At 47.8% G+C, this 8769-nt stretch overlaps 1 protein-coding gene across 1 annotated transcript in view; it reads left to right on the forward strand.

Annotated features, from left to right (window-relative positions):
• HRH1 (histamine receptor H1) overlaps window positions 1-8769 on the forward strand; it is a 106531-nt gene that overhangs the window by 10219 nt on the left and 87543 nt on the right. The gene's annotated exons all lie outside the window — the stretch shown is intronic.

Below are 8769 nucleotides of genomic sequence, written 5' to 3' on the forward strand. Positions count from 1 at the left end.
GTGTTGTACACAGCATATGTGCAATTGAGTGCATAACTACTGTATCACCAGCCCTCCCGGTGTTGTACACAGCATACGTGCCATCGAGTGCATAACTACTGTATCACCAGCCCTCCCGGTGTTGTACACAACATACATGTGCTCAAAGCTCCCTGTCATCAAGTCAGCTCTGGTTCATAGGGACTGTGTAGGACAGAGTAGAACCGCCCCTTTGGGTTTCTGAGACGTTAGATCTTTATAGGGGTAGACAACCACATATTTTTCCTACATGCATACATATATATCTATATAGAATAAAATGTGGCTTATGCAATGTATGCATAATGAAAAGACCAGAAGGAAGAACCTAAATATTCACCAACATGTTAACTTCGAGAGGATGGAATTGGAATAGTTAGAAATTTTTTTGTTTGTACTTTCCCCCGCTATTTTTCCATAGTAATACTTTCGTGATTAGAGCCAATCAATACATATTTTTGGAGAACATTTTTTTTTCATATGAAAAATCATCAGATCAAGTAGAATTTGTACAATTGTAGGGTCTAAAAATATCTAATCAACTTTCATTCATTGTTGCAGTCAGATAGGCCACAGCCTAAATGCAGGATACAGATGGTTGGCCTGTTCAGATCCACATACAAGTTTGTATTTCCTGTTTTTCTTGAAAAGTCACAGAATATGCCACCCCGGAGTCCCTGTTCCTACTTGGCACACTGGGCCCCCGTGGAAAGGCAGCTGGCCTGCTGAGCACAGTGAACCTGCTCCGGGTCTCCGTCGTCCACACAGGTCACCAGGGACTGCCTTATGCCTGGCCAGCTGCTAGAGCAGTACCTGCTAATCCCTGCTCACATACACTCAGGCCCTTTCTCTCAGGCTGGCACTCACTGCTTGTTGAATAACTTTGCAGGTAGGTAAAGGGAAGATCAGGGTGCTTGGGGGATGCAAATGGTTAATGCTCACTGATAAGTTGACAGTTCAAGTCTGCCCAGAGGAGTCTTGGAAGAAAGGCTCGGTGGCCTTCCGAAAGGTCAGTTATGAAAAACGCTGGGGAGTGTAGTTTTACTCTGACACACATGCATTTACAATGAGTTAAGACTGACTTGCCTACAACCCTTACCTGAAGGGAGACCCACAAAAGGGTGGTGAGATAGCCAAGTTCAACCAGGGATTTGGTGGCCGGGATAAGACCAGAAGAGATCGCAAGCCCAGAGGAGAGTGTGATGACAGGTGATTACTACATGTGGGAAGGACCTTTCCTTGGCCCTCCTTTTCCATGCAAGGTGAGAGGGGATTCATCAGCAATCAGAAATTCTCTTGGAAAGATGTATGGCACATATGTGTTAGTGCAGGTAGACTAGAGAAACAAATCCATGGACACAAATATGTGTATAAGAAAGAGGTTTATATACAAAACAGTTGAATTTTGAGGAAACATCCCAGCCTAGTCCAGATCAAGTCCATAAATCTGATATTAGCCCACATGTCTAATGCCAATCTATAAAGTCCTCTTCTGACTCACAAAACACATGCAATGACGCTGAATGCAAAAAGATCACAGGCCAGGGGGTGGGAAGTCCTGTGGATCCATGGTGTTGTAAGCATCTCAGTGCTGGCAGGGGTCTCCACATGGCTTCTCCAGCACCAGGGCTGCACCAGGGTAGGGCCATATGGCTTCTCCTCAGGGATGTCTCACAGGGAGTCAGCCTTGTCAGTAGAGAGTCTCCAGGAAGTGAGTTGAGAAAGAGAAGTGTCTCCTGCCTCCAAGGAGGAAACACAGGAGTTCCCAGAATTCTCAGGAGAAGGCCAGGCCCACACAGAGGCCTCATTGGCTGCAACCTGATTGACTGACTAGACTTCACCCCTTCACTCTTAATCCTCTCACGTCCCAAATTGACACCAGATTATGTTACCCCCACAACATATAATGACCCATACCATTTCTACGAATGTCGGGTAAGAAGGAGAACCTCTTCGAGTTCAAGGGTTTGGGGAGGAGCGAAGAATGGAGGGTCTACTAGTCTACTACTCTGCCCTGGACTTGCTTCCTGTCCTTCTAGGCAACTCATGCTGCCTACTGGGACCATTTCCAGAGGCAAGACATGTACATAAAACCACCCGTCTACCCCCATGTGAGGAGTTCCTAGGTGGCACAAGCAGTTAAGCACTCAGCTGCTAACCGGAAGGCCTGACCATGTCCTTGTGAAACATCAGTTCTGAAAGACCCCCCCAGAACACAGTTTACTCTGGAACACCTGGTGTTCCACAACTGACTTGAGGATGCCTGGACTCCACTTAAGGATCCAAGCAGGCGCATAAAGGAAGGGTCTTGGGAAGGGTTAGAAGCACCGTAAAGATGCCAGCGTTTTATTCATCTCTTTCTTGGCAGCGCTGGCCCTTCTTCTCTTTCTTCCTCTTCCAAGGGTGAAGCCAGGCCCTACACATGACCTCGGGTTTTCCCCTGAAGTCGAAGGATGTCTGCCAACTTCAAGGGCTGCCTATGAAACTTGTGAAATACTCGTCTCAAACATAAAATGCGGGGTGAGCATAGCAAACAAGTAGCTGACTAAAGTTAAGAAGAGAAAAACATTTGGGCTAGAAAAGGATCACATCATCAGAGGCGCAGTCTTGTGACTTCTCTTTGTTTCTTTAACAAGCCTGGCATGGTGTTAAGCACTCGCAGGATATCAACACTGGACAGGATTTGGCTCCCTATCTCATAGAGAATAATGCACACTTAATATGGAGGAGCCCTGATGGTGCTCTTTGGGTTAGCGTTGGAATGCTAACCACAGGGTCATCTGTTCAAACCTACTAGCCACACCGAAGGAGAGAGGCACAGCTATCTACCCTGGAGAACACTTACAGCCTCAGAAACCCTCACTAGGGTCTCTGTGGGTTGAGATGGACTCGTGGCAGTGGGTTTGGACTTGGGTAATGCTTCATGTGTTCCCTGCATTTCTCAGCCCCCTTGCAGCTAATCAGGACCATATAGCTTGTTCAGCCAAGTCCAAAGCACAGAGGGAGCCCCTCCAGCACTCTCTTCCCCTGTTGTGTCCATCAATGACCTTTCAGATCCTGGAGCCTTTTCCACTGAGTGACTGACTACAGAGAATAGAAGCCACTGGTGACCTACATTGACTAGCATGAGCAATTGAGCTGTGTTTTGTAATGCCTCTGAGACTGGGGACTTACTTTGTTTTTGCAGCATGGCCTAGCCCATACTGACTGTGTTGGTCTGGGCAGACTAAAGAAACAAATCCAGGGAGACTCACATGTGTGTAAGAAAGAGCTTTATACCAAAGAGTAATTTGTATATTAAGAAACATCCCAGCCCAGGCCAGATCAAGTCCATAAATCTGATATTAGCCCATATATCCAATACCAGTCTATAAATTCCTCTTCAGACTCATAGAATACATGCAATGATGGCAAATGCAGAAAGATCAAAGGACAGTGGGGAAAAGTCTTGTGGATCCAGTGGCACGGTGGTGGAAGCATCTCAACACTGCCATGGGTCTCCACATGGCTCCTCCAGCTCCAGGACTCTGGCTCCATCAGCATAGTTCCAAGTGACTTATTAGCAAGAAGATGAAGCAACGAGAGTGTGTCTCACCTTCAGGGAGGAAAACAGGAGTTCCCAGGAGAAGGTCATGCCCACACAGAGGTCTCATTGACTATGACCTGGTTGACAGGCTAGATTCCACCCTTTCTCAAGTTGACAGGAGATTATGTAACTGCCACACTGACTAAATTGTCAGTAATAACAATGGCTATTTATTGAATGCCTACTAAGTGTATACTTTCCTTGGCTTATCCCACTTCATCCTCACAGCCTTGTGGATGTTATTACCCTCATATTCTAGATAAAGAAAATGAAATCCAGAGAGTCTGGTCCAGTGTCACTGAGAAAGTAAGTTGCAGAACCAGGATGCAGCCTCCACTCTGTCTGACGCCAGGGCAAGAACTTTCCTCTACCCTGGTTTCAAGTTCAAAGGAGCTTAGACTCCAAACCTGCACCCTGCGAGGCTGGAGGGTGGTGAGGCTGGACTCAGGGGAAATCTTTTCATTCAGGCTGAAGATCATCCATCTGGGCTCAAGATATTCCAAATATGAATGCTGGTGTTACTGGGAGGCTGCGAGGCCACGTTTGGAGTTTTCTGGTGGTGCGGGCGCCTTGATTTTGCATGTGTACACACCACGCATATCAGACACATCACGATTGTTTGCTTCTATGGGCAAGAATGCTGAAACATAGCTTCTTGCTGTTTCACAAATATTTTGACCCAGAAATGAGGTCAAAGTCATCAAACATCAGAGTGGGGAGGAATGTCCTCTGACCTGCCCCATTATGGGGTTCAGGAGGGGGAAGACCAGAGAGGGGAAGTGACTTATGTCAGCCCACACAGTGCGGTGATGGCAGCCCTCCCTCCCAGCTGTGCCGCCAGCACTTCCCCTCGAGTTGCAGAAGTCCTGGCTGCCTCTGTAAGATCTGAGTGCTTCCTGAGGACAGAGCTATCATCAGAGTGATCCTCTCATCCTGATGCTTTGCCCAAATGCCTACCTACCAAATGTGCAATAAACCTGGCCTAACTGTTCTAAGAAGAAGTCTCACACCCATTGTCTCCTCTGTCCCACGGAGACCCTGTGAGTCCGAAGGCAGCCCTCACCCCCGTGGTACAGAGGACAGGGTGGACTCAGGGAGGCTGAGAGACTGGCCCGAGGCCACACAGCTGATGTGGAGCTACCAACCCCCATCACTTTGACTCTCCAACACGCTTGGCCCCCTCTGAGTCTAAGAGACACGCTCACATCGCAAGCAAGCCAGCAGAGTACAAAGGAAGGTCCTGGATTCCTAACCGCACTGGTCCTGAATCTTAGTTCAGCCACTCACCAGCTCGTCCCTCCCTGACTCAGTTTCCTCATGTGTGAAATTGCGGGGCTGGGCAGAGAAGAGTGCCTACCTCCAGAAGACGTCAAGAAGATCGGGCCCACAACCCCTGCCATTTGACTGGACAGCACAAGGCAACAGCAACAGTGGACAGAAAGCTCTCAGGATGGTGCCTGACCTAGGGCTGTTGGTTGCTGACATCCATTGACTTGTGACTCACGGGGACCCCAGGCACCGTGCGCAAGGGACTGAGACCCTGCCCAGCTGGTGCCACCCCGGAGTTGGTAGTGATCCAGGCGATTTTTCCATGGCTGACTTTTCAGAAGTCAATCACCAGGCCTTTCTGCCCTATTTGTTTCCGTCTTGAAGCTCCACTGCTCAGCATCACAGTGGCACGCATGCCCCCCCCCTCCCCCCAGCATGTGTGCTTACTAAGATAGGTCATATCTAACCCGCTCTTTGTGAATGAAAAGAACCTCACTAGCCAGTGCAATGAAGCCAGGGGGCAGGGGAGTCTGAGAGAACAGAAGGGCTTCAGCCCCGTCTCAGCTGCTGTCCATAGCAGAGCCCAACTGCAGGCACGGTGGCTGGTTGGGAAGTCTGGAGAGGGGGGTTGGCCTAAGAACCAGTTTCATAGTATTTGCCTACAGAAACGGAGCCAAGAAGCTAAACTTCTGAGCAACTGCCCAACTTTCATTCTCTCCCAGGCCGGAGCAGTCTCTCTGTGGAACTAAAGTCTCCAGCTAGGATGGCCAAGGTTGAGACAGCCCAGCGGACAATCAGCTCGGCTCGCACCATTGTGTAATTGCTAATTAACTTCAGGAAGTAGAGGTCATCCTTTATTCTAGTAAAGGACTCTGGCCCTCCCTCCCCTTTTAATTCAGTGGTTCTCCAAGAGAGCGTGATTACCATATTGGGAAATAAAAATTTTCACCCAAGAAATGTGGGAGGTCCTGAGGAGTCTGGCCCCACTCACCAAATGTGGTAGCATCCCTAGAACCTAGCTCAACCCAGATGGACCTGACACATTCCCCAAACTCCCTTTCAGTGGCCACTGAGTCCATTCTGATTCACAGGGAAGCTAGGTGTGCTAGTAAAACTGTGCTTCGTGGGTTTTCAAGGGCTGATTTGTTTGGGCATTAGAGAGCCAAGCCTTTTGCCTTTCTTCAAGGTGACTCTGGATGGTCTTGAACCTCCAGCCTTTTGGTTAGCAGTTGAGTGCCTTAACCCTGTGCACCACCCAGGGAGTCCAGGCATCCCTTAAGGGACAGTATTGCCCCCGGTTGAGAGCCTCGTGGAATTGAGCAGCACGCCAGTTAGGGACTCGTGCTTTCTCTACTGTCTACAGTGTTTACAGGCCCTAGAATCTAAGACGTGTTACTTATTAAAGGAAAAGACGCCTGGTTAGTGGGTGTGGTGGACAAAGAAGGAAGTGGTATGAACCTCCTGTCCCCTTGTTCTCTACCCTGAGCTGTACACAGGAAATTCAGTCGCCAAGTCTTCTCTATCGGATGTTACGATTCGATGATACCTGGGCCTTTATTATTAGTGGTGTGGATTCTCACCCAAACGCCCCTCCATGCCAGAGTCCAGTTGCCCCATCGGGTCTTGTCGGCTTTAAACTGGTGCTAACCACAAATCCAGTGGTTTAAACCCACCAGATGCTCCTCGTGAGAACGATGAGGCTGTCTGCTCCAAAACAGATGTATGATCTTGGAAAGCCTACGTAGGGTTGTGACGCATCCGAACCTTCTCCAAGGCAGTGAGTCTGGGTTTGAATGTTGGTCATCTTTATGAGAGCAGGTCGCCCGCCAGCTCTTGTATCCTGGTGGTTTCAATCAATGAACTTTCAGTTAGAACCAGAGTGCTGATTCATTGCACCCAAAGGGCTCCTATTATTACTTTCATTTAATACTGGTTCCTAGCCAAAAGATGAGCAGTTCAAACCCACCCAGAGGTGCCTCAGAAGAAAGGTACAGCCTTGGAAGGCCTAAGGACGAGTTCGACCTTGCACACAGGAGGTCACCGTGACTGTAATTGACCCCGTGGCAGCTAACAACAAAAGCATAATTATCTTATGCCCACTGCTGCTGTGCGCACAGGTGCAAATGCTCGTCAGGGGGAAAGGAATCTATCTACTCGCCTCAAGGTTTACAGCCTCAGAAACCCCAGGGAGAGTCATTGTGAGTTGCAATCGATTCCATGGCAATGAGTTTGATCTCTTTTATGTAGTATACATAAAACAGTATGCATATATGCACGGCTGGGTGAACGTTAACAAACTGAGCACATCAGTGTAACTAGCACCCAGGTCATGCCCTCTCACATCCTCTTTTCAACCACGGGCAACCACTATCCAGCCTGTTAACAATCAAGGTAAGTTTTGCCCTTTTGGGTCCTTGTTTTTGTCTCTATTTGCACAACCTTGGGTCTGTGATATTCACCCATATTGTGTAGGTGGTTGTAGCTCTTGTGTTCTCATGTCCCTGGGGTGCACATACCGGAATGTTCTTCTGCTGTTGAGGACCAGCGTCTGGTTTTGGAGTCATTAGAAATGGAGTTGCTGTGAATATTCCAGGGCGTGTGTTTTGAGAACATGGGCACACATCTCTGTCCGGTCACAAACACTTCCTTTCTTTGTTCCCTAAGAGACATCACCAGAATGGACTGAGTCTCCAGGCATTATCTACACAAACAAAATGTATGTGTAACAAACGTCTTATCGGTGCTGCTGCTGCTGTTGTTCGCTGTCATCAAACCTGGCTCCGAATCTTGCACATCTAAACAAAACACTGTCCAGCCCCGGGTTTTCCCATGATTAGATAGCAATGATCCAAAGAGTTTGTAGGTTGATTTTCAGTAATAGATTACCAGGCCTGTTTTCCTGATTTGTTTTAGTCTGAAAGCAGTACTGAAACCTGCTCAGCATGGCAGCAACATGCAAGCTTCCACTGACAGACGGATGGGGGCAGTGCCTGAGGTGTGCTGGCCAGAAATCAAAGGTGGGTTTCCCACTAGGAAGGAGAGAGTCTACCACTGAACACGACTGCCCACACACAGATGATGTGGGCACTCTTTCAGTGGGAGCCATCCAGCTGGAGTTCTACTCTGGATCAGGCTCCATGCCAACTGGTTACCCATCCAGCATCTCAATGTTGTACACAGTTCACAGTTTTTCACTGGATTTGTATGCTAACTGAGCTGTTATTTACTTAATAACTTTCTAATCTCACTTTTTAACTGAAATCAAGCCACATCTTGAGCAATTGTAGCCATGAAATTAAGAGTTTGATGTGCTTTTTCCTTCCCCCAAGATACCTGAAAATATGTGCACAACATCAACACATTTTTTTCTGTATGACTGAAAAACTCACTGTGCTTCCTGACATTAGCATGCAAACTACACTCCAAGGAGCTGCAGATTGTCGTATTTAATTCTCAAGAGGCACAAAACCATTCCCCGTTTGAGATGACGAAGGGACTTTCCCCATCAACAGCTCACAACTGGTGCCTGTGAAGTCAGCTTAACCTTTCACCAAGCTATTTTTCATGTTGATTTATTAGGATTTTGGTGAAAATCTACATAGCTCCCTAATTTCCCATTCACAATCGATACACACATGGTTACAGTTCCTTCAGTGTAACAACACGCTCCCCGGTTTCTCCTGGGATTGTCTCTTTCCCATTTGTCCTTCATCCCTGCTCCTTCCTCCCTTCTGAGTTTTGTTCTTAGACAAATGCTGCCCTTTTCTTGGCTGCTCGGAGGAGGAATTTCCTCAGTTTCCTTATTAAAAGACACGTTCCTTGTTGCTCGTTTTACAGGATTGTCTGTTGTTTGATTGAAAGGTGGTCTCACAAAGCCCACATGGAACAACATATCA

The sequence above is a fragment of the Echinops telfairi genome, unplaced genomic scaffold, assembly GCF_000313985.2.
Source record: "Echinops telfairi isolate 266 unplaced genomic scaffold, ASM31398v2 ScPeMD7_31;HRSCAF=116, whole genome shotgun sequence".
Classification (NCBI taxonomy): domain Eukaryota; kingdom Metazoa; phylum Chordata; class Mammalia; order Afrosoricida; family Tenrecidae; genus Echinops; species Echinops telfairi.